This window comes from Lissotriton vulgaris, chromosome 2_1 (assembly GCF_964263255.1).
Source record: "Lissotriton vulgaris chromosome 2_1, aLisVul1.2, whole genome shotgun sequence".
Taxonomy (NCBI): Eukaryota; Metazoa; Chordata; class Amphibia; order Caudata; family Salamandridae; genus Lissotriton; species Lissotriton vulgaris.
In genome coordinates this window covers 789,847,056-789,868,849 of record NC_141687.1, presented here as the reverse complement: position 1 = coordinate 789,868,849, position 21,794 = coordinate 789,847,056, and positions in this window count along the sequence as shown.

Below are 21,794 nucleotides of genomic sequence, written 5' to 3'. Positions count from 1 at the left end.
GGAGCTGGTAGATGAGGTGCGGGTGGGGACGAAGACCGTGGTGGGCACCCTACAGGGAGTCCATAGGTGCCTCATTGTAGGTCTCATGAGGCAGAAGCATGCCAAAGGGGCACCAGTGAGGTTGCTAACCAGCTGTGTGCAATACGCAACATCTTGGAGTCCATGGAGCAGAAGCAGAACTCCTACATAGCAACAGTGGGTACCTACCACCGTGATGTTACTGCTGTGCTGGAAAATCAGCAGGTCTGTCTCAGTGCTTTTCTGCCTTACTTGTTGGCACTTGGAAATGCTGCTGAGGACAGGGGATCCACATCTTCAGACCCTGACGTGTGTGTGTCTCTCCATCAGCTCCGGTACCCTCAACACCACCCTTACGGGAAACACCACAGACAGAGGAGGAAGATGTGGACTGCAGCTCTTTGCAACTAAAATCTGCCTGGTAGAACATCTCTGTGCCACATGGCCAGTTTCTCTAATGACCTCTGCTTATAGCCATGCCAATGTACCTCTAAACAGGTACTCTCCTCCATTTCCTTTCTCACTTGTTTATCTCATCCATGTGTGTACTGTCTTTGTGGACTTTCTTTCTTAATGCCAATTTGATCCTCTTCCTCACTTGACCATTCAACTCCTTGACATGTCCAATGACATGTATCTCCCATGGGCTCTGTATGGACATCCAATGGCTCACAAACTATGTTGGGGTTGTTGCCCCAATGACTGCCACTTGCTTCTTGGTTCTCCTGTGAATAAAACTACTTTCCGGAATCAACATGGTTGGAGTAAGTAGACCATGGTGGATGTGCTCACTCTTAACACACTATCTAACATCTAAAGGAAAATGTTCTTCTGCGCCCCAGGGGTAAATATGCACAGTGCATGCTAAACTAGCAAGTCATAACCCAAGGTCACATGCATGAAGTGCAACCATTGTCAATCAGTCAAACGATTGACTCCTTAGGTGCTCTACCTAGTAACACAAATATACACACACTGGCAGGAACTTCTACAGTATTTGCTGAACCCAACCTAAGCAGATGTCACAACTGGCAAGCAGGAAATAAGTAAGGATTGGGAAAGTGTAAAACAGAATTTATTTAATACACTACCAATCTTAACATCTAAAAACTACAACCTACACTAATTATACCTTAAACTATGCCTAAACTAACCTAATCTAGCTTACCTTAATTATCATAACTTAAAACTGACCTAACCCACCTAACCTTAACTTATCCTACTCTATAAATATACCTCAACAGACAGGTTAAACATCAACGCTCCAGGCCCCTTATCCCACATTTGCACATGAGACTAGCATATACTACTGCTATACACAAACTACCTGAACATTAAAACCTAAACAAATATATATTTTTCTAGTTTTGTTTGTTTTTCGTACTTTTTGTTTTTATACACATACTAAACATTAACCCCCACCCACATAACAACTTACCCACTCATATCAACAACTAAAAACAGATAAATAGTAAAATCTATAAAAACACTAAAACAACCCTAACCTACCGCTGTGCTAACACCTGTCCTAACCTATGCTAAAAGACTATACTATAAAAACAATTAAGAACTTGAGAGGGCCTAAAAGTTGGAGAGAGGGCCTACATTTTATATCCAAGGTCCACAGTCTGCTGTAAAGCCTTGACCATTTTCATGAGGGTTGCTACCTGCAAGCAAAGTCCTTCCAACCTCAAATTATTGTCCTGCTGGCCCTTCAGAAACTACTTCTCTATCTCTGTTGGCTGCTGTGAGGTAGTAGCGCCCGGCTGTGATGCCACTGCAGATGGGGCTGCATATGGTCCTGGATTTGGTCCTGGATCCCCACCATGGGAATACTCCACTTGATGGCTGCTACTTGCCCTGTTGGTAGTTTCTTGTCCCTGAGGTGGCGACTTCCAGGTCCTTGCTGCGCTTGCTATCTCAAAACTGTACCCATGCCCCTGAAGACCATGGCAACATGGTGTATGTGCCTGTGTCTCTCCACGCAGATCCAATATGCCTTTTCCTGATGAGGGGTTGTGATGTCTATTGGAGAGGAAGGACATATGAATCTGACCAAGCTTATTAGTCACAATTGTCAACATGAACATGCATTAACTACTATTAGCAGCACAAGTTGAATGGTCTTCCAACAACATTACATCTAGGTAATGTATCATGACCAACCATCTTGAGAAGCATGTACTTCCCCCAAGATAACAATGGTGAATAACACAGGTTTTCGCCTCGTAGGCACAGGAAATGGCAGTGTCTTGCTATTTCCTCGGATTGCTAAATGTACGTTAGAAAACGTATTTTCTATGATGTCTTTTTGATTTTGTAGACTCGCTTCAGTTGTAGCTCATTGAATGAAGCAGAGATGGTCGGGAACATTTGATGGTACTGTTGAGGGTGCTGTTGATTCTTTCCGCAGCAAAGGATTCCGGTACATGTTTTCCGCCACTCCCGCGGTCACTGTTGAGTAGAGCAGAGCGAGCAGCCACTAGGTGCAGTGAGAAAACGCCGCTACGAGAAAGTGAGAGAGCGGCGATGGCAGGACAAACCACCCAAGTCAGGCTGACCCCACGTCCCCTTCCCCGGCGGAGATTAATGGCCGATGGGCTCGCGATTCCCGTGGATCTAGGGGGAGCCATAACTGCAGCCACAGCCACGGGCAGTGGACAGTGGGAGCAAGAGAGAGCAGGAGAGAGAGGTGAGGCGAGGTGACCTGTTTGCAGAGAGCGCAGCCTTCATTACTGGAGGCTGCTAAAGTGAAGTGCCAGGCAAGCCTGCGAAAGCGGCCCAACTAGGTTTGGTGCAGCTTGCAGTCTGCCAGTGTGCCCTGCTCTCTGCTCAAATCCTCAAATCCTCTACCCCCCCACTTGCTCCATTCTTTAGACCTGAGCACCTGAAACAGATGTGAGATTTTAGTCGCTGCCTTTCTCATTTCGATGCAATGTGCCTAAGCCATTGTTAGTTACTACTAAGGCTTCAGCTTTTTGCAACTAACAACACAACTAACAACACAGAACCCTCAAGAGGAGCCGTTGCCGGATAGGCCACCAGCAGAACAGTGGCGGGGGTGGCGGCGAGGTTTGAGAGCAAGTGCCGAACCTTAGACTGAGGAAAGTGAAAGTGAGAGGCCTAAAGCCAAAAGCCAGAAGCCAAACGCCGAACCTCTGTGGAGGAGCAGTATTGCAGGTGGTTGTGAGCACAGTGAGCATAGTGACAAGGAGCATGAGATTGGGAAAAACCCGCCAGGCACCCCAGAGCATATCCAGGGAGAGCATACCTACAAAAGGTACAAAAAATGCACTTTCCAACTCGAAAAAGAAAAAGAAAGAAAAATCCATTCTGCAAAAAGTGAGGCTGGATCCGGCTCCAACACCAAAACCAGCTCTTTTTAAATTTGGGGGGAAAACAGAAATCAGAAGTTTTACTTTCTTAAAGGATCCGATGGCCGCAATCTATATGCCTCCACGGATGCAGGCCCAGGTTTGCCAAGTCCTATTATTCCAGAAAAAACAGGATAAGTAAGTCCTCAGTCATTGGGAACCCCACCCCCACAAGCAATACTATCCTGACAAAATGAAAGCCCCCCCACAACAAAGAAAATCGGGTCAAGGAAATAGTATCTGTGCCGTGGAACGTGAAGCCGAACATGTAAAAACAGCGAGAATAGTCACAAAAGCTCAGGTTCATTTTCTCAACGATCTGTCTGACTTAGGCAAAGAAGGGGAAGGGGAAAGAGGAAAGACCCACAATAAAAATGAGGTTCTGGTCAACCCGGTTTCCAAGACAAAACACAAATAGACAAATGCAACAGCTCTTTTTCCATATTAAACAATGCAGATCTTATTCAAGCATTGGATCTAAATACACAACCTCAAGAGAATACCCACATAAACAATGAAGGGACAATCCTAGACATCGATTAACCCCTAGAATGGCAAGAAGGGGAGCAAAGGGTGGCCGCCTCCATACCAATAAAACCACCTGCCTGTCAGTACCAGCGGGTGGGAAAAAACAACAACGCTTCACCAACAGAAAGCCTAAAACCACTCTCGCCTCCAATTACGATCTCGTCAGTCAGCAGTATAGAACCAATTTCAGGGATCTTGATGCAAACAACTCACACAACTACATGGAGCGATACACTGCTAAGAACACTACAGCAAGCCATAGATGTGTTAAATTTCCAATCCGATAAACTAGAAGTACAGATTGACCTAATGAACTTGATAGCTGTTCATATCGCAGGAATAAATACAAAATTGGATTTAATGACAGCACAAACCACAAAAGGAAATAAAGGCGTTGCTCCGGGTAGCATAAAAGAAATGGAAGAAGTGGGCATAAAAGGTACAGGAAAAGAGCCAAATGTTCATCAACACAAGTCTACACACAGTCCATCAAGCAGCATACAAACAAAAAGACAACAAAAACGTGCCCGGAAGCCCAGGCACAATGCCACCATGGAAAAAAGACAAATATATCCGATATTTATTCAACAGCCAAATTATAAATCTAATAATCACTGTAACAATATAACCACAGCGGACCAGTGCAACTAGGGCTAAATCCCTAAAACATCATGGAAAGCCCCAACATTTCAAATCAAAGCAAATCAATATTTTGAACTAGAAAAAAGTAAAACACTAAAACAACAAAACTTGGAAAAAAAATAACAAAACAGGTAAAGGCTAATATTGAAACTATGAAAAGAAGGACAGAAATTAAAGCTGTAACCATGAAACAAGTGGGTGAACATATAAATTTAACTGAATCACAAGTTAAAACTCCAATCACAGAAACAATAAAGAAAAAGATGCAGTCATAAGTCCTCACAAAAGACCGCAACAGGATCAAACCTCAAACCAGGACATCAGGGTACCAAAAACGCTGGGAACCCAGATAAAAATCACCATTGACCAACACGACAGGGTATGTAGGCCAGTAAAAGAAACAAACACCATGCAAGAGTTTGCAAGGATAGGAACAAGAGAAAAAGTAGTTAACCCAGAAAGAGAACTAAATAGTGAGGGCTAATCGAACACATTTACACAAGATAGGGCCATCCATGACAACATAGGCCAAAACGGCAACCTGGACTGCGAATCCCTAACGAAGCTAAGAAGCACAAATCAAATTGAAAACAGTCAAAATGTCCCAGCAGAGTCAGCCCAAAAACTTATTTTCACACCAGGATATCCAACGAGGGGTAGTCAAGACACTCTAAACAGAAGAAACCTACTGAAGCTGTTCAAAGAGATCCCAATACTAGGGAACATCTCACTGTTCAAGGCTCTGGAGGGTAAGGGCCCTATGTTCCTTAGATCACTACTGCGCAAATATACACCTTCGCGCAGTTTGAGATCAACCCACAAAGATCTACTTGAGGTCCCTCGTTTCAAAAAGAAACGTCAAGGGGGCAGCAGCTTTCAATTCTTAGCCTCCTCATTGTGGAATTCCCTCCCCTTGACACTGCGACATAGCAAGGATCTCCTTGCTTTTAGGAAGGCATTTAAAACTCTTCTTTTTTCCCAGGCCTACTGTAAAAAATAATTGTTTTTCTTTTATGCACTGTTATGTTTGATTCTCTCACCAGCGCCAAGAAGCCCCAGGGCGTATGCGCGCTTAACAAGTAATAAATAACATAACATCAAGGGATCTTGTGGCAGTAGAATTCCTGCCGAAGGAAAAAAGACCAGAAACAGAGGTAACCTGTACAACCTGGTCATCAAAGGAAATGGTGGCCCTAATTTATTCAACAAGAGCAGTTTTTGAAGCCTGGGGCATAATACTAACACACCCAATAAGCCCAAAATATCCATATCCACTACTACAAAAACCAAAAGCTCTGCAAGCAACAGGAAATGAACAGGACTAAAATCGCTCTTGAAGGGGGCAAGACATGCCACCCCGAAGCTCAACTCCCAAAGCAGGAAAAAAGCAGGAAAGAAACAAACCCAAGGCTCCCACAACCAAAACAACAGGTCGAAGAAATCCAGAATTGGTCATGGGTGCCCCAATTACTGAGCCAACAACGATCCTGATGAAAGCAAAGGTTCCAAAAGGAAACAGTACTGCGAGGTATTCCCAAGTTCATATAAGGAAAACAACATAAGAATCTGTTCATGGAATACCCATGGTTTCAGAGAAATGGCACAAGATCAGGAGACCCTAACTTTCTTCCATAGATTCAATATAATATTATTACAAGAAACTTGAAATTTGACACCCAAATCCATCACTGGCTATGAAGAACACCACGTCTTAGCAGAAAAAAATGTCCAAATACGGGCATCCAAAGATGGGTTGTCAATATATGTTACGGTAAAATTGGACTTGAAATCTGAAGATTTAGACACGGGAGAAAACTGGCTGCAAGTCTTGAAACTGGAAGGCAAAAGCTCCCCAAATAAAAAGCCCTGGCAGCTTTTGAATATATACATTCACCCTGACAAAAATTGATAAACCTGCTAAAGGCATTGCAATTCACCCACCAAAACAGCGAGTTGATAATCTCAGGCGATTTTAACACCAACCTAATAAACAGCAACTAAAACGTCAAAAAGCGTCAAAATGAGCCCGTGGCCAACAATCTAAAACAAAAACTCGAAAATCTGGGTTTAACCATCTTGAACGGAAATACCAAGGGGGACAAACCAGCTAGTATCACATTTTTGTGTGGGAAAAAACAATCAATCATTGACTATACGATAGTCAGCAAGGAACTCTTCCATTTAGTCGATTTATTTTCCATCTATCCCGCCTGGAAAGTGGCCACCTCCCACAAGAATTGGTAATAAATGCTGAATTGCCTCACAAAAGGAACACAGCAGCTTTAATCGAAATACCAGTAACACATAACCTAAGGAAATTAAAGTGGTGCGGAACAAACATCATCTTAGTCATGGACACCCTGCAAAAATATGTAAGCAGCATCGGGCCGCAAAGCACAAAATCGTTGTTCAAAATTGGGAGAATCTAGGAAAGTTTTCAATAAACAAATTTCCAGTAATCACATCTCACCAAAGGTCATAAAGAACAACTATGGAACCATAGTGTAAAATACAGCTGTGCGATCTGAAGAGGAAATTAGCCAGGCAGGTAAGAATTAAGGCTCTAGCAGCAAGAACAGGAATATTCACAGAAAATAGCAAAGTAATAGAAATGAGAAAGAAATACAAAGATAATTAATTGTAGGGAGGCAAAAAAGGTGTATATCGAACACCTCTGGCTGAAACTACTATGTGCTAGCAAATTGCCAAATAGCAGCGAATTATGGGGGATAATAAACAACTTAACACAGGGAACAAGAGTGCAACAAAATGCGGGAATAAGTGAGATAGCATGGTCACGGCACATTCACAACTTGTATAACTACACACAAAATGACAAGAACAAGAAGGTGGGAACCGATTCGGAAATACAGCAGGAGAAAAAAGCACAGTGCAAACAATATACGCCTCCTATCCAAAGACAGAAACAATTGGTAGCTGACCAACAAGAACTGAACTCTCACGGTTGAAATATTCTAACCAATACAAAACAACTAACAGCAATCATAAAAAAACTGAAAACTGAAGGAGCAGCAGGGCCAAATGGCCTCCCAAATGCCCTCTTCAAACAAGATCCAGACTTCTGGGCCAACTATCTCACGCCGCTCTTTAGTCACCTATATAGCTATAACAAAATCCCTAACTCTTGGAGAGGGAACATGTTCCACCCAATTTACAAAAATGGAAGCAGAACTGAGCCTGGTAACTACAGGCTCATTGCCCTGATTGATGTCGAGGCAAAACTTTAGGCATCCTGTATTCTATCACAATTACAAGCATAAATGGAGGAAAGGAGTGTTATTCCGAAATTTCAGACAGGTTTTAGACTCAGAATGGTTACAAGTACGAACCTGGCAGCACTGACAATCCTGACATAAAAAGCCATAATAAAAAATCCAGTCTTTTTGCATGTTACATCGACTTAAAGTCTGCTTTCGACAGAGTCCAACTAGGCTGACTCTGGGGAAAACTGAAAGGATGGGGCCTGCCGGAAAAACTAATCGACATCATAGTAGCCCTACATAGTGATACCTGGGCTAGGGTAAAGCTTAGAGACGGCAGCAGAGTGTCATCCAAGATGAGCACATATAGTGGCCTGAAACAGGGTTGTGTTTTGGCTCCGAGTTTATTCAACCTGTTTCTCGCGGATTTACACACCATCTGCCAAAAGAAAACAGGCATCCACTGAAATTGGCAAACAAGCCAATACAGTACCTGCAATACGCAGACGACATTGTGGTCGTGAGCCAAACCTCGATCGCGTTGCAAAGAGTCATTAACAACCTGATACACTACTTTGATCTGCAAGGGTTGGAGATAAACAAGAAGAAAACAAAGGTAGTGCGTCTAGTGGGCCCGAGGTCTGAAAAATATAAATGGTATGCAAAGGACGAACAAATAGAGGAAACTGACACACATAAATATCTGGAAATCACGTTGGGCCGAAACATGTCCTTCACAGATCAGAAAAGGGCAATAAGAGCAAAAACCCAATCACTAATCTTTACATACAAACAGTTGCAAAACAATTGAGCTGTCTCTCGTATTGTCACCTCTTGAAAGTCATGTCAGCACAACTATTACCGACATTGGCTTACGGCTTAGAAATATGGCATGGTCGGGAAATTGATATTTTAAATGAGATCCAGACCAAGGCATACAAAGCAGTCTTTAACCTCCCAAAAACTGCATCACCATCTCAGATCCGTATGGAATTTGGCCTCCAGAACCAAAAATACCAGAGAAAAATCACTTTTGTCAAATTATGTTGGAAGTTCCGCTCCTCAGAACCCGGATCCCTGAACAATTTATGCTGGATATAAATAAAAACCCAACTTGATCAGAAAATATCAAACACATGGGGCGAGTACTTGAGATCAGCTTTGGTGGAACTAGAAATCCAGGAGGCATGGGACTGCAAGATGGAAAGGGCAGCATTTAACAGTGTGCAACGTTAGCGCGAATAAACTGTCCATCTTGGAAGACAAACACATTTTAGCAAAACGCCGTCACGACTGGGCGGTAATAAATTCGTATTTGCAACTTAAACCTCAAGCTTACTTAGCAGCACACGTCCGACTTGCGATAAAAAAGAGATTCATGCAGTACAGATTAGGAGAACATGACTCTGAAAGAAAAGGAAATGCAAACATGAAGACAAAAATTGTCGCCTATGCGGTTACCAAAAAGAATCCTTATGCCACCTGTTGTGTGTCTGCCCCATTGTCAACGACACAAGAAGGTCGTTATTAAAAAAACGATTTTTAACTAACTTAATATTTGTACTTGTAGGCAGGCTGTAACCCGCTGGATGGGGGGGCTCATTGAACATTTTAATCTGCAGAGGGGTAAAGCTACTCACATTGATTGGTACCCTCCTTTGAAAAACGGACACTAAGCGAAGAAAGGTACACACGGGACTGTAATTTTGCACTAATATTGTGTCTTAACTTTTGTACTTGGTAGATTTCAGATATTTATTTATTCTTTTATCTCTTGTGTGCTTTATGGTTGTGAAAGACCAAATAAAGGATTTTTTGACTGGTAGTGGCTTGCCTCATTATCATTTACCCATGTGCCTTTGAAGACACATTTAGATCTGTGATATGATATTGTGCACACATGGAATAATACAGAGGTGTAACAAAAGCCCCAACAGTGCGGGGTGCCCCTGAGATCACCGGCCGGCACTGGCAAGCTCCTGGCCAGAAAGCTTCAGACTGGGTCTGGAGCATGGGGGGGGCCTGCATGTACTTTGCAGGGAGGTCCCTCAAATTTTATTACACCACTAAATGGTACACATGTTCCATCTAGGTGCTCCCTGGGAAAAGTCATGCAACATGCAAGTGGGTACAATCTATGGCCAATCACCTATGTGAAATCAGTGATGTGTAGCATGTACATGCATTGTGCCTAAGCAATGCTCCACTGTTCTGGCATACATACAAGGCCACACACACACAGCAGCATAGATTGACTCAGTGGCAGGAAGTTCAAACATAGACAGAGTACGCTAGCTACCTCTAATACAACAGACCTGTTGGATACCTTTCCAGGAATGACACATGGACCTACCTGGGATACTATAACATAGAGCACCTAATGAAAATCAGACAAAAGCATGTGGTCCTTGACATACCCAGTAGTCTGCCTCAACCTTCCTGTACAGATTGTTATCTAGAAGAACATCAACTCATACTTACTTTATGTGACAAGTGTGTACATGAATGTTGTAGAGCACAGATGTTTGAGCGTATTGAGCTGTATCTTTCAGGTAATTGGCAAGAAATATTTCAATGGAGAGAAATCCTGGGGATAAAGTATGGATAATGACAGCGTTTGGTGGAATGTAGAATGGCCTGTATGCTGACTACATGCCCGTGGTATTTTACACCTTGCCCTTATGTCTCACAAAACTCTGCAAAGGTATGGAAAAGTATCTCATACAGGCCATTGGATATATCAGGCAGGTAACAGCATAGCCATGCGTGGACTGGTGACGTCCCACATCATTTACACCCATTCAGTCTGCAATGGTGTTGGATTTATCACAGCCTGTGTGGACCTGCTCCACAAAAGAGTTCCATAATTAATAATGTGTACACATACAGTAGCAATGTGCAGCAGACAGCAGATAGAAATCTGTCTCTCCTATTCCATGTTCACATGAGTTTAATCACAACTTCCTTTGTACCATCATGCCATTTTGCCAGTCTCTCCTCTGGTGCCCCATCACACATGTCACTGACAGGCAGGATTCTTAGGGATGCGCTGGTACCCATGATGCAGGATGACAGCTGCCACATATCATGATACATTTGGGCTAAGGGGTGAATCCAAGTAAGTCATTGGCATGGACTATGGACTTAGGCACTCACTGCAACAAATGGGGATATGTGACTTGCCCACTGGTTATGCTATCTTGAATATTGCATGCTAACTATGCCACCTCACAAATGCAAATACACCATCTATACTAGGATGGATTCATGTTTTGGTATGGGGAGCATGCTCACATTGTCACCCAAGCCAATTGGAGTCCAAACTTTGGCTAGATGCTGTACTACAGGTACATGTATGGCATACCAAACAATATGCTGTTTGAGTGGCATGAATTACGGACATGCCTTCAGTAATTTAGACTGTACCAATTTTGGTAGGGTAGAGGACAGTAATCTGCAGGCATGTGCTTAATATGATGTGAACACATAATAAGAGGACACATATATTGGCAAAATGTCCATTGTGAATATGTCAACATTCGATGTGCTGTTGACTAGCAGAGGTTTAGTCTGGGATATGTGTTACACCCTAGCCACACCTGTGTCCTGCTCAAATTTGGACTTGGGCAAACATACTGTGTCAATGAATTCACAGCCCTTACCAAGCAACATTAGTGGCACATATTGGCAATTTCAGTCCATAGTATAGGTGAAAGACATTAGAACTAATTACCATCAGTAGTTTTGGGGACGTTAATGGTACATTGTCATGTGGTCCTGCAAAAATTGCTAATGATTCCACGTGACAATTTGGCCCTGTCATTTGCATATGCAACTTGTCCTACTTCTGTAGTAAATCCACATGTAAGGTGCAGCTTGTTTCCACACAGTGATGATACCATTTGCACATCTCACTGCAACCCATTTCAGCAAACACACACAATCCTTACAGATCACAGAAACAATGAGGTGACTTTCACCGGTATCATTGGGATTTCGGAATGTCGCCACCTCAACAATGGCGTATACAAGACAAGACAAAACACAGTGTACATAGCTCTTTGAAAGCTGAACATATGAAGAACAGTACATTGACTTCACAAATGCCTGGTATGGTCTACACGTTAGACTTGTAGCATAAGGCACAGTTGGGATGCCCTCATGATGGACATATGTATGCCATGTTGCAGTGTAGCCATCTGAGAACAGGCACATCACATATGAGGTGCACAGAGTGCAAGACTAGCCTAGGTTGCATCATGTGCATGTGTGCTTACTGTGCTACACACATCAGACAGTACCCATGCTTGTTTGTCTCCTTCACTTAGCTCTTTACATGTGATCAGTGCACTGTAAACGAACAATGAACAGTCAAGCCCCATACAGGGTCATAAAGGTATGATTATGTTTTTATGTAACAGAGATGTATGTGTGAGAATTTGGGAGAAACAAACACTCTGTCCAACCTGTGGCCTGATGACATGTGACCGCGCTCCTCTGCAACATACATAGCGGGTGACCCATACAGTTCTGAGTCAATAATGACCTAGCAGGTCGGGTGACAATACTCCCTGCACAATGTGAGATGGGTCCCACATCACCAATGGGCTTCCCCTGCCCTGCATTGTGTGTTTTGGCTATTGTAATGCCCATGCGGACAGGCCTCTGTGGCATGGTCAGTATATGTAAGGGGGTTAGCAAGTATCATGCCATAGTATCCTATATACATATATGGCCCTTCCAGAAACAAAACTGTTAAGAGTATTGTATTTTGCAAATATGAGCTTATGGTATATAGAAACTTACCGAAAATCCCAACAACTTCTATCTCCAGGTGATCCTGGAGATCCTGCACCGAGCTGAGGATATCTGCCCACCGGTATTTGTATTGGTGGACACTCCGTTCAACACCAAAAACTCGGCTCATCTGATACCACACTTTCTCCCACTGGTGTGGCCTCTCATGGGTTGGGTAGCCTTGGCTAACCCTGCCTCCACTTCTGCTCATGTTGGGCAGGTACTTGTCCATCAGCCAGAGCCGGCTCCTAAACTCCTCCTCTGTCAGGTTCTTGGCCCTACCTAACATCCTCCTACCCCAACTAGCCACCATAAATCCAACAACAACATCACTATCCTTTCACCCTACCTCTATAACTTCTAACTCCTATTTAGACAAACACCCCATAAAACACTAAACAAAACAACACAAACTACAATTAAAGGACAGATGTGACAGTTGTGGGACGCAACAGGGACAACACAGACACCAACAAGACCAAGAAACAGCACCAAACTCTCCAGGAAACAACATACACCTCCACCAGCCAGCACACACAATAAGACAGTGAAAGGAACTTCACACTTCCTGGTTTGCAGCACGGCTCAACCATTGCATCATTACCTGTGTGGATGTGTCACATTTGCGATCTATGTGTCACGTTTCCTACTAAAGCCTAATTTATTCTGACTCTTTGCTGGAGAAATGTCCACGTCGTGAGTTACACTATGCCCAATGCATTATATTTGGCGGTTTGGCATTGATGTGTAACTTCTCCCTGATGCTCTTTCCACTCAAGCGTTATGTTTAGTGATAATTACAACAAAGAAGGGCAGCACTGCTTCCCAGAATCTGGAGCCAATAAACAATATTAAAGCAACAGTGGTTCAGGGAAAAATATTTATAAAGGCAAAAGATTATAAAAACACAACACATACATAAAACAATAAACTCGAAAAAATTCAACCCAATGAAATAAGGTACGAGCAATAATAATACGAAAAAGCATTTATAATCAGAAAATTCGTCCAAAACCACAAACCCTATACCACATTCAACTGGTGCTCACAAAGTTACACAAAACGTACCTCATAGAGTATTTCAAAATACAGTGTAAACAAAAATACAATGGCAGAGGAAAGATAAACACATAAAAAAATTGTCCATCTAATGACAGAACAAGACGCAATGTATGCTTCCTCCTATATCCAAAGGAAGGTGTCAACGGTGTTTCAGTCTCTGTTAATTCAATAGGTCATCATCAGGACAAAAAGCATTAGGGGCAACCATCAGAATCAATCTAAAATAAAAAGCAATGACATTTAAAGGGATACCAGATTTCTCAGTGTAACCAAATAAATTAGGCATGGCACAAAACCAACCACCTGGGTACCATGCATATTCGAATGGTTGTGCAAAAACACCAAAGAATTGGATAGTGATAGAAACCATCCCCAACCTGTAAATTTGTTCAGAAAATAATTGAAAGAAGATGCTCCAAGGAATATCAAACCAAAATATTTATAAAGTACCACTTCCAATATAACATCCCCAGTGTAAAAGATTAAGAGATAAGTACACCTACTTATGAAGACAATATGTAGAGAAGAACCAGTCTTCAACACAAATTTCCACTGTCCCCATAACAAGGACTTAATAAATGATATGCACCCAAGGGTCCCTGATAAAAGGAACTAAAAGCGTGGTAAAAATAAAATAAACACTCACCAAATCAAAGGTAAATCAATTACCCCTGTTGTTTGGGGGTCCAGACTACAATTGTAAGGGACCTCCTCTAAGTTGCTGTCAACTTCCAGAGTTGTACAATGGTACAACGCAGGTAATTACTTTGCATGCCTTTGCCATGCATTTTTTAACGTGCAAGGTTTTATCGTGAATATGCATTTACAACGAATGCCAATACCACGCATTATTTTTAGATTTAAAAACAATGTATTTGTGTGGTGGAGACCCCCACCCCCCAACTTACCTTAAATGATTGGTATTGGCATGGGTTGTAAATGTGTATTCGCTGTAAAAATATGCGTGCTAAAAAATGCATATTAAAATCACAATGAGGTAAAAACCTCATTGTAAAGGCTTCCAGCATAACACTGTTAGAGAAAGGGGACATTAATTCAGTACAATAACTTTTCCTAGAAAAGCAGCACATTTTCTACTAAATAGTCACCTTCCTAGAAAAGTGTCACCTTTCCTACTAGAGTCTCACCTTTCCTACTCAAGCGTCACATTTAGTGGTAAAGAGTAATTTTTCCTACAAAACCGTCACATTTTCTACTACAAAAAAGTCAACTTTCCTAGAAAAATGTCACCTTTCCTATTAAAGTCTCATCTTTTCCACTAAAGCATCACGTTTAGTGGTAAAGCGTTACTTTTTCTACAAAAGCATCACGTTTACTACTAAAAAGTCACCTTTCCTAGAAAAGTGTTGCCTTTCCTAATAGAGTTTCACCTTTCCTACTCAAGCGTCACGTTTAGTGGTAAAGTGCCACTTTTCCTACAAAAGCATCACATTTACTACTAAAAAGTCACCTTTGCAAGAAAGTGTCACCTTTTCTACTCAAATGTCACCTTTCCTACTCAAGCATGGGTTTTTACTGACACATTCCTCTGGAAATTCGCAAGTGACACATGACATGCACAGTGATTGGTTTCTAATGCTTTGACGTCGATGCCTGGTTTCCAACGTGATTGTAAACTTCTGAGGGCTACTTCTAGTTGATGAGATGCGTGTAAGTAGATGATTCCTGGGACTGTGACATAAACACAAAGACAAGTAATGGTTTCAAACATTTCATGTTGAAACTTTATGAAGTTGGTTAATGATCCATTCCCAAACATGTGGATCAAGTGAAGAAATGTTGCGCAATGTGATTGCCAGCAGCCGTGTTTTGGATGTGTCTACCATTGGCATCATCCTCCTCCTCTTCTTCCTCCTCCTCCATTGGGTCCTGTTGTTGGTGCTACCTGTCCCAGGGGACATTAGTACGCACACATATATTGTGCAGTATGGCACACACCAGTATTATTTTGCACACAGTTAGGGGGGGAGGGTAGAGCAATTTACCCCCTGAAATGTCCAGACAGCGGAACCTGGCTTTGAGAAGGCCGAAGGTATGCTCAACAATATTCTGTGTCTGAGTACCTGGTTGTTGGCCTTTTCCGGCTCAGTATGAGGGTGTGCATAGGGGGTCATGACCAACAGCTGAATCCCATATTGGTGGTCAGCTGAAAGTGAAAAGAAAGGACAACTGTAAATACGTTTGCTAACTGTTACTTATATATGGCAGGCCATGTATAATATGTGTAGTTACATTATTATGTAGATTTCTAACATTATTTCCACAATATATGTTAGTCATACAATTGTTCATAGGTCGACCCATTTCTCTTCCAAAAATCCCTGTTACAGCAGATGCTGAGCATGGGCTGATACATTGTACACTTATACATCCTGTAAAATAAACAATTGGTATTCCGAGCACAACGCATATAGGTCAAAGCAACAAATAAAGTCCAAATGTCAGTCCTGGATGTATTCTTCTTGTTTTATTTCGAGCTTGGCAGCTATCTTTCAATTATATCCTTCTTCTTAACAAAGTGCCTTCAAGCCAGAGAACTTGCCAACATGTGTTTCGTCCATGTGGCTATTCGCCATGGACTTCATCAGGGCAAAGAACAAAACTTAATCAATATCACATTAGAGGTAAACGTCAAGAAGATTCATCTGAATTCCTAAAGTTAATAGTCAATTTATATCGTTCATCTGGTAGAACCATGACATCCAAACCCCAATATTTCAAGTTAAAACTCGTTGCTGTCAGCCACATATCCTTGAACTGACTTCCGAAGGTCATCCGTCTGAATCTCGTGCGAGTGCATCCTGTCTGCCATGTTGATCCTGTAGTTTTATGTGATGTCTATTTTGAGATGCTCCTGACCAGTATATGTTGTGTGCTCCCACTACATGTGTGAAGTGGCTGATTGTGGATCAAATATTTTGGTAGTTGATCCTCCCTAGGTAGGTAATGACATAGAAGACATGCCTTACACTGACACATGCATATGTCCATGGTAAACTACAGATATCAGTGGTGGGCAACATGACATGCCTGATAAACCATGGGAGTGGCATGTAGACACCCACAACCCCCATGGAACCCTTCCCTTGCACACAGTGAGGCTACACAGCATTTGGCCACCAATGCATTGCTATGTACTCTTCCACCATTAAGCGACCACTATAGTGGCTTTGCGTGTTTTGACATTGGTAACTTGTGGGTTTGCATGACACATGAACCATGATGACTGGTGCATGTATGGGCCACACCCCTCTTACGTATGTCCCTATATGCGCCAATCGACACAGTGATGGGTATTATGTCATCCATTTATAACTGGCCATTTCCATATTGTCTATTCTGGAATCGGTCATTTATGATAGAGTGCATGAATATGTGTGGTTCATGCACACTCCCAAGGTATTTGGCCAGCAAGTTAGTAAACAGGCCCTGATGTTCCACGATGACCTGGACATTAATCAAGTGGGCATGTTTCCTGTTCTGGTAGAGATGCGATGTTGCAGCAGGGGGAACAGTTGCACATGTGTGCACACCATGGCACCCAGCACATGTGGGAACCCAGTGATGACATAAAATCTTTGTTTTGTCTCCAGCTGCAGTTCATGAGTGTTGGGTAAGAGGAAGAGGTGGGGTGTCAGATGGATGATGGCATCCAGGATAGATGGAAGGAATGAGGAGAAAGATGGCTCGGAGATTCCGCCCATTCTATCAGCTTTTATCTGGAAGGCACCCTGATGCCAGCATGTGTAGTACTGCCAAAACCGTCACAAGTGGAGGGATGTTGGTAGACCTGTCAGATGTTGGCCATCCCTTGGGGCAATCAAATGTAGCAGCTCTAAAATGGACCCCCTCCTCAGACAGCAATAGGTGAATACTTCATCCTCCCTGAGTCCCATTAGAGTAGTCCTCTGGCCATAAAAGTGCTCCCTTCTCCTGCATTTCCTTTGTGGTGGTGAAGGGGGGTGGGTAGGGTGGATGTATGACGTTACAACGCATACTTTTAACACGCATGCCTTTACAATGCAGTATTTACAACAAAAACCTTTACAAACCATAGTGCTTTGGGGTGCTGGATAGTGAATAGTTTAATTTACTATTCCAACTCCAGGACACTAGGGAAGGTGTTGGATAGTAAATTAAACTTATTCCCTATCCTAGAGCGCCCCCAGTGCAATGCGTTGTAATGGTTGTCGTTGTAAATACTGCGTTGTAAAGGCACTGCATTGTAAAAGTTGCGTCATAAAGGATGTTTCCTGGGTAGGGTTGTTTGGGAGGGAAGAATCTCTTTATGACTCCCAGCTACAAAATGAACACCTCCATGGTGTTATTATTGTTATGGTTGCAACACTGTCCTGCCCAGCTTCTCTTTATGTGGCAATGCCAATGCATCATTCCCCAGGTGTGATTGGTTGTCTGAATATGTGTATGGGTGTCTCAATGTCTGTGTGGGTGGGTGAGGGGGGTATTACTGTCTGTAAGGATAAGTGAGTGGGTGATTCAGTGGCTCTGTGGATTAATGTGTGTGTGTGAGAGGCTGTATGGGTGAGTGAGTAGGTGTATGGCTGTGTTGGTGAGTGAATGGATGTATCAGGGGTATATGGGTGAGTAACTGCATATGTTAAAGGCAGTATCGGTGAGTGTTGGAGTATATGCGTGAATGAGTGTATGTGTGACTGGGTGATTGTGAGAGTTGCCATATGGGTAAGTGTGTGCTTATGTCAGTGACTGTATAGGTGAGTGAATATGAAATTAAATGAAAGCAGATTTATAACGCGCAAAACTCAGCCCAATGGGCATCAAGGCGCCTAACCAAAAATACTTGTAGGTCCTGAGAGCTAATTACTAGTAGGCTTTCTTGAAACACCATGTTTTGAAGGCCTTTTTGAAGAGGGGCAGTGAGGATAGGGATTTGAGCTCCAAGGGGAGTGCATTCCAGAGACGCGGGGCAACTGTAGAGAAGGCTCTTCCTCCCCATCTGGTCTTTTTAATCCGAGGAATCACCAGAAGATTCTGTTGTGATGAGCGTAAGCATCTGTTGGGGACATAGCCAGATAGAAGTGATCCCAACCCATTAGATGTTCCAGCTTTCAAAGCCCTATGGACTAGACAGATGATTTTAAAGGAGATACGGTGCTCTATAGGAAGCCAGTGGAGGCTCTTTCTGGCTAGTGTCGCAGAGGAAGAGCAGGGAATGTCTAGTACAAATCTTGCTGCCGCATTCTGTACTATTTAGAGGCGCTGGATCAGTCCCTTATTGATCTCTGCATACAATGAGTTGCAATAGTCCAATCTTGAACCGACCAGCACAACCACTGTCTGTTTCCTAGCTTGCGGGGAAAGGTAATGCACTATTCGTCGGAGGATTTTGAAGACTCCCCAACAGGTAGCCACCGTTCTGTTGACCTGAAGGGTCATTGCCAGCGAGGTATCGAAGATGACTCCGAGGTTTCTAGCTGAATGAGAGGGGACCGGGCAGATTCCCAGGGATGGAGGCCACCATTCATTTGACCACACATCCTGGCCCCTTCCAAAGATCAGCACCTCGGTCTTAAGGAGTTGAGTATCATCCATCCAGAGACTGATTGCATGCAACTCCTGAAGCTGAACGCGGAGGTGCTAACCGAGTGAGCCAGTGACACCATGATCTGAGTGTCGTCTGCATACGACACTACTTCCATTCCCTGCGCTTTTACTAATCTCGCTAGCGGGGCCACATAAATGTTAAATAGGGTCGGGCTTAAAGCCGACCCCTGTGGTACCCCACATTGCAGAGATTTAGTAGGGGAGAGGTATTCTCCCATTTTGACCCTCTGTTCTCTAAGGTCTAAAAAAGAGGACAGAAGGCTCAAAGCTGGCCCTTCCACTCCTATCTCCCTCAGGCGAGATTTTGATATCAAGGGAGATAGGGTGTCGAATGCTGCGGTCAGATCGAGTAAGACCAGCAGCGTTGTCTGTCCCTGATCCACTTTCATTCTGATGTTGTTTGTCACCATAGTGAGTGCAGACTCCGTGCTATGGAGTTTCCTGAACCTATGCTGGGTCAGATCAAAAAACCCAGAGGAGTCCAGGAAGGCAGACAAGTGCGAGTTCAGGTGGGCCTCAAGCATTTTGGCGGGGGCAGGAAGTAAGGATATGGGTCTGAAATTTTCTAAGATTGTGGGGTCAAAGGAGGGCTTTTTGAGTAGTGGCTTGACAATCGCTTTCTTCCAGACTGAAGGAAAAACCCCATGCAACAGGGCACTATTCATTACCTCCAATAAAGGAGGAAGTAATGTGTCCCTACACTCCTTCATTACTTTAAGAGGACAGGGGTCCAAAGGAGAGGAAGATTTGGTCTTGTTCAGCAATGAGTTAAGATTGTCGAGTGTGATCGATGGGAAGTTAGAGAGTCTTGGTAGGATCTTTAGACCAGGCTTCTAAATTTGTTAGAGCCTGGATAGTGTGGTTTCCAAGGGATTTTTTCTGCAGTTCCAGGTTAACGGGGATCTCATCGATTTTAGCAAAAAAAAAGGTTGAGATCTTATCACAGAGCTCCTGCGATCCTATCACTGGGTCTGGAGCTTGTAGTGAACAGAGGGAATCCACTACCTTGAACAAATCCTTTGATGAAGTGAGAGAGGTTGTACGGTCAGAGAAGAATTCTTGCTTTGTCTTTATGACCATGGCCTTATATTCACCTAACAATCGGTTATGGGTCTCTCTATCCATAATGTCCCAATTTTTCCTCCATTTTCTCTCCTGCCTCCTGCATCCCTGTCTCATCAGCCTGAGTAGCTCAGTGAACCAGGGGGCGGAGGGCCTGCGCCTCGCAGAATATCGACGTATAGCTGGAGCTAGAGCATCTATTGCTCCAAGAATGGAGTTGGCAAGATTTTGTGCTGCCTTCTCTGGGTCTGACTGCAGGGAGACAGAACTAATGAGAGGGGCCAGAGAATCATTAGTGATGTTTTTATAGTTTCTTTTGCACTCTCCCTGAGCCTGTCCCTTCTTGGAAGGGTCTGGATGAGGAAGGGTCAGTTATATAGGTACTGCCAGGTGGTCTGTCCAGACCAGCGGTTCAGGAATGCCCGTCTTAACCCTGGGATCTTTGGAGAAAACTCCATCCAGCATGTGGCCTGCCCGGTGAGTTGGACCTTTTACCAATTGAAAAAAGCCACAAGCTTCAAGGGGATCAACCAAGGAAGCTGTGTCTTTAGAGGTGGGGTCATCTAAGTGAAAATTTAAGTCCCCTAAAATAGTGAAGTGGGGCTTGCCAACATATGGCTCCAGGATTCTGAACAGGTCACTGCTGAAATTTGATCAGGTTATATTGGGGTGTGAGTGGGTACGTCAGAGATTCTTTGGATGATATAATCAGTGATGTCATCAGTGATGTCATTTGAGATATCATCAGTGACGTCATCAGTGATATCACTGACCATGTCATGAGTGATGTAGGATGTGATGTAATAAGCAGTGCATTGCGGCAGCACAAGTTATAGTTAACTCAGCTAACTATAACTGCTAAATTTCTCTGGTTTTGTACGAATGAAATGTCAGCCTTACTATAACGTCCCTATAACCTTTGGTTTTTTCAGGGATTTTTTATGGTTTTTTAGGTTTAAAGCATTTTATTGAAACATTTACAAAAACAGAAAACAGTTGTCGCAAAGGATTAGTGCTATGGCACAGCCATTCAGGAGCGCATTTGGTGCGTAAAGTCTCTTCAAACTAAATGCCCATCCGGGCTCGTCGTTTGATGCGCATTCAGCGACAATAATACACAAATAAACAACCCCCCCTTCCAACTCCCCCCTCCACTCCCACCCCTTCTGTCTCCTCCCTTCCCACCCCCGTCCAGTGCTTAGTTCGCCCCCCTGCCTCACCCCTCCTTCGCCGCCTTCCCCTCTCGGCTAGTCCCAATCTAAGCCTCATCAATCAGCTGAATCTGCAGGTGATGTCAATCTCAAAAGTCGGAGATACCTTGGACATGTGAGTTCCTTAAATTCCGTAACCAGTAGTGAGTGAAACGGTTGCCACAGGTCGTTAAACTGCTCCACCTCTCCCGCCACTGTGAGCAACAACTTCTCCATGCCCAGGACATGCCATAATCTATGCAGCCAGCCCTTGATGGAAGGGAGTATGGTGGAGC